We start from the raw sequence: 6000 nt of genomic DNA, 5'->3' as shown, positions 1-6000 counted from the left end.
GCATAAAAACTAACAATAAATAAGAGGATGGACCAGATCTGGTCAACTTTAGCGAACTTAAGGGATGATATGCATGCGGATATATATTAGGATGACAACAGACTTATTCGAAATATAAAGGACAATTTGGATTAAGAGCAAATTGAACCATAATAAACATCAACCTCTAAACTTCATCAGACCAAACTGATGCTTGACCTTGCTAGACATGCTTTCAAGTGCGCACAACAATTAACAGAGCACATTATAACGTATAAATAACTACTAACGCATTAAGAACCTAAACCAGCGTGAAAACAAGGAAGGTAATGGTCACACACAGCCTTAAAAAAAATACTAACCACATGCTGGTATTGTTCAAACGACATAACGAGGACCAAATTATCCACTAAAGAGTAAAACATACTAAACTTAAACTAAACAAGAACTGAACCAAATCAATCTAAGCAGAACGGGAATTACATCTATCAACATTATCGCACTGCCTAACTAACAAGCGTGTAAAGCATATAAAAAACACATAATACAAAGCAGAGAGTACTCAATTCATGGATAAATAAATAAAAGGGTGTTAACTGACCTTCTTCGGGCGCAGCGAAGTGAGGCGAAGGTTTCGATCTAGTCTCGAACACTTCAAATTTCTTTCGAAACACTAAGAGCTCCAAATTTGTATCCACTTCGAATCCAAACAGATACCAAAGGAGTAAGACAAAAAAAAACAACGATATAGACTTTGATACCGAAAACTGCAACAACTACTGAGCGTTTAAAACTTTTTGGGAATTTTTAGCGACTGAAAAAAAAAAAAAAGACCTAGTTCTTAGGGAATTTCATCGATTCAAAAAGAAACGAACAGATTCTTGGGGTTTCAAGAACCCGTTTTAGTGAGGCGATTTTGGGGTTCTCTTCCTTCAAAAGGGTCTCAATGCTTGGGGAATTAAAAAAACATGCAACAGATTTTCGATCCCCCAAAAAAAAAAACCTCCCCGCTTCAACTAATCAAAACCCTCTTTTTATAGGGTTTTCGTTGAGAAAAAGAAGTGATGAAGGGCACAGAGGAGCGGGGAAGACAAGGCTAGGTGGGGAACAGGGCATGGTGGGGGAAGCGGAGAACAGGGGGTAGTGGAGGAAGCGGAGAAGAAGGGAAGGAGAAGAGAGAGAACAGGGGCGGGGCGGGGAAGCGGCGGAGGTAATGAGGAAGTGAAGGGGAAACCCTAAAAAGGGTTTCCCTTATTTGGATGAAAAAATGGATCGGACCCGGTCCATTTGTGGACCGGGTCAAATTTTAGACTGGGTATTAAAAGGATGGACTAGTGAATTAAAACATGGACTAGTCTAAAAATTGAGATAAAAAATATGGTCTAGTCCAAAAAATATTAGGAGTTAATCGGACTTTGATTTGAGGTCCGGTAAGTCAAAATACGGACCGAGTGCAAGAAATGGTTCAGCTTCTAAAATTTGAAATAAAGACCCATATTGATTAGTAATATACTGAGTATGACAAAATATTGCCTAATACAAATGTGTAATTATTAGGACTCGGGTAATAAAATTATATGATGCTATAATAGCCGTGCAATATCATTTTAACAATAAATAAACGCTGTCATTTAATTGTGCGAAATAAAATGCGATACGTGTGCAGAAATTGGTAAAAAAATGCTGAGAAATGCAAGTTTGAATAATACTAAATAATAGCAGCAAATAAATAGCGGTAGTAATACTGCTAATAACAATAATGATAATGGTAATAATGATAATATTGATGATAATGGTGATAAAAAATAATAATAGATATAATAATAATAGTAATAACAAATATTGATAATTAAAAATGATAATAATTAATAATAATAAAGATGATAATAATTAATAATAAAATAATAATAATAAATAACAATTATTGATAGTGGAAAAATGTTAATAAATTAATAATAATAACAATAATAGTGGTAATAATAAGATAATAATGATAATAATAATAAGAAATAATAATGATGATAATAATAATAATAAATAACAATTATTGATAAAACAATGATAATAATTAATAATAAAATAACGATGATAATGATGATTAATAATTGATAACAAAATAACGCTGATAATAATAATAGTAATAATAATAATTATTATTATTATTATAATAATAATAATAATAACTGTAGCGGAATAATAAAACGTGGGTGCATATTTTTTAATTTCTCAAAACACTAGAAGCATTAATAGGTATTTCGGGGGAGAGGCGGGACAAAATTGGGTGTCAACAACTTGTCCCTCTTTGCCTGACAATGATGAAAGAATTTTCGGGCAAAGACGTTGACTTAGTAGCCTATTTTGTCCCGGCTAGAGGATTATGAAGGACTAAGGGTAAAGAAAATTACGGCCGAACTCTGGTCTCTGAATCGCCTACATATCTCGGGTTGCACGAGAATCAGGCCGTGTGTAGTTCTGAGAAGACTATGACACCTATGACTGGCGACTCACGATTTGATGCGATCTTCGCAAAAACATATTGTCCCAGTGTCGAATTATGATGACACTGGGTATTGTGATAGAACCCTGAAAATTGATTGTGCTGGAATGTGAACGAGAAATTTGAATTTGAAGCCGAGTGTTCGAGGTAGATCTTTGACCCTTGTCGAGAAGTTTGCTTGTCCTTCCCGACGTATTGCCCCAGTTCGCTGCCGAAGAAATAGTTCCACGTTGCGCTAAAAGCTCCTGCGAAACAAAAAACTAGATAAAAATAGTCAGTAAGAATAAATATTGAAATACAGCGATGCAAGCGCGGTGCAATACTGCTGCGAGCATATGCAGGGCATCAACAAAATAATAATAAAACAAGGCAGGTGCGGTGCAATGTTTTTATGCGGAGATTTAGAAAGGCGGTGCATGGCTCACGTGATATACGAAAGAGATGCAAGGGCGGTGCTCGGCTTTATGCAGAAAATTAAAAGGGCGGTGCATGGCCTAAGCAATATATGAAAGCGATGCAAAGGGCGGTGTACGGCTTTATGCATAAAATTTAAAGGTGGTGCTCAGTCTTATGCGGAAGTTTGAAAGGGCGGTTTATGGCCTAGGCAATATATGAAAGCGATGCAAAGGGCGGTGCACAACCCATGCATCATATGAAATGCGGTGCACAGCTTTATGCAGAAATTTAAAAGGGCGGTGCATGGCTTTATGCAGAAAATTAAAAGGGCGGTGCATGGCACAGGCAATATATGGAAACGATGCAAAGGGCGGTGCACAACCCATGCATCATATGAAAGGCGGTGCACAGCCTTATGCAGAGATTTAAAAGGGCGGTGCATGGCCCGGGCAATATATGAAAGCGATGCAAAGGGTGGTGCACAACTCATGCATCATATAAAAGGCGGTGCACAGCCTAAAATGTCCTATTAAAGGCGGACGAGCCTAAAATGTCCAATTAAAGGCGGACGAGCCTAAAATGTCCAATTAAAGGCGGACGAGCCTAAAATGTCCAATTAAAGGCGGACGAGCCTAAAATGTCGGTGCTTTTGCGAACAATGATGTTGCGTCTTTGCAGGGCATTTGAAGGTGATAATGTAATGCAGGTGCGATGCGATGCGGCTGCGCATACACAGAGGCATTTGAAAATAATAAAGCCATGCAAGTGCGGTGCAATGCGGGCAATGATGCAGTGCTTTCATAGGGTATTTAGTGCATATGCAGCGCTTTGGTTCGCGTTGACTCTGAAGATTTGGTTCTCGACGCTTTATGCTTCCAACTTTGTGTGGACTTGTAAACTCCGCCTATTTCTGAGTCTTGGCTAACTGGGACTGTGACGCACTGTGAAGAGCGTCCTTTTCCAAAGTTTCCTTTTGCCTGATGACTCTGTTGGCCATATACTCCTTCATTTTTCTCGATATCGCTTGCGATGATGCCCTAAAAAAATTTGTCCCAGTTTTGGCGCAGGAGGATGTTGGGCTGCGATGACGCCTTTAAAATTTGTCCCAGTTTCTGGCACGGAAGGATATTGAGCTTTTCGCAGACGACGAATCCCACTGAGGGAATCGGGTCGAGCGTAGTTCAGGTTACAAAGCAGAATGAAATTGAGATGGAAAGCGGCGCTCGACTTTATGCAAAAGCATCAAGAGGGCGGTGCTAAGACCATGCGACAGATAGAAGGCGGCGCTTAGCCTTTGCAGAAATTTCAAAGGGGCGGTGCACATCCCATGCAACATATAAAAGGCAGTGCTCAGCCTTAAACGTCCTATTAAAGGCGGACTAGCCTAAAATGTCCGATTAAAGGCGGGCGAGCCTAAAATGTCCACTTAAAGGCGGAAGAGCCTAAAATGTCCAATTAAAGGCGAACGAGCCTAAATGTCCAATTAAAGGCGGAAGAGCCTAAATGTCCAATTAAAGGCGGACGAGCCTAAATGTCCAATTAAAGGCGGACGAGCCTAAAGTGTCCTATTAAAGGCGGACTAGCCTATAATGTCCTATTAAAGGCGGACTAGCCTATAATGTCCAATTAAAGGCGGACTAGCCTATAATGTCCAATTAAAGGCGGACGGACCTATAATGCGGTGCTTTTGCGAACAATGGTGTTGTGCCTTTGCAGGGCATTTGAAAGTGATAATGTAATGCGGGTGCGGTGCGATGCGGGGCATTTGCAAATAATAAAGCAATGCTAGTGCAGTGCAAATGCTTTATGCAGGAATTTCAAGGGGGCTGTGCTCAGCCTTATGCGAAAAATTCAAAGGGCGGTGCACAGCCCATACAACGCATAAAGGCGGAATGAGCCCGAAATGACCTGCTTGATTTATGGTTACCAAAATTAGTGCGGAGCGAAGAGCCTTTGCGATGCTTGATTCATATACGGTGAGACGTGTCTCGACGCAGTGCGTAATTTGCGGCAACAAATATTCATGATGCAATGCCGAAGATTTGGGGACTTTCTACCCTGCCAAAATTTGCAACTAAAAGGTTCCTGCACTCAAAGAAATTTGTAAGTTTCAAAATTAATTAGTATCAAGTTGACTTTGCCCTTTGTTGTATCTGAATCTTGCAATTGCCGATTTGATACTGTGCGATGTCCTTCAAGAATAGCTAAAATATGTCCCTGCATTACTCGAAGAAAATTTTGTTAGTGTAAAATAACATGGTTGCCTTGCATTGAACACCAAAGCTTTGGCGTTGAATCTGCATTTCTTGAGGTGATGGCATTGCAACAATCTGGTGACGCTGATATATTGTTCGAGATTTCGATTCATGTTTTTTGTCGAATAATGATAGGCCATTTGCAAAGCTGCCCCAGTGTTGCTTTATGGGGAGGATGGAATTTTCACTATATTAAGACCGTGTCCGAGAATGGACTGCCTACTTATCCCGAAGGAATCAGGTCGAAAGTAGTTCATAACAAACTTTAGCAAAAATTACAAGAAGGAAAGTTGATCATGAGGCAAGTGGGTGGAGAACGCTAGTGACGGTAGATCATTTCAATCGTCTTACTTAGTTCCACGCTTCCTTTTCAAATGTCTCGGTGCCAATTTTGACAGATCACCGGTAACAATAATTGCATTTGCAACTGAAGGGCCATCATTGTCGCACAATTTATTTTGTTGCACACTTATCTTATCCTTTTCGATCATGTTCTGGATCTTATGCTTAAGGGCCGGGCAATTTTCTGTGTCATGACCTGGAATATTAGAGTGGTAAGCACAACTCTTGGACCAATCAAAATCTGGCGGTAGGCTTTTAGGGATCCATCCTTTCTTTGGCTTCAGGAGTCCCTTGGCTTTCATTTTCTCAAATATGCTGGTTAACGACTCTTCAAGAGGAGTAAAAGTGCGGAGTTTTGCGTGCTCTGACCGTCGTAAGCTAGACTGTGCTGGATCGGGTTGATATTGAATGCCTCGTTGATGAAGGTATATATGATCACACGAACATTGATAGTTCTGCCGTGATTGCGGCTGATGTGTAGACCTGATAGCTGAGTCGGTTTCTCTGTTTTTGCCTTGCAAATTGTTGAAT

Source organism: Lycium barbarum, chromosome 6 (assembly GCF_019175385.1).
Source record: "Lycium barbarum isolate Lr01 chromosome 6, ASM1917538v2, whole genome shotgun sequence".
NCBI classification, from domain to species: Eukaryota; Viridiplantae; Streptophyta; class Magnoliopsida; order Solanales; family Solanaceae; genus Lycium; species Lycium barbarum.
Note: the sequence above shows the minus strand (reverse complement) of the source record.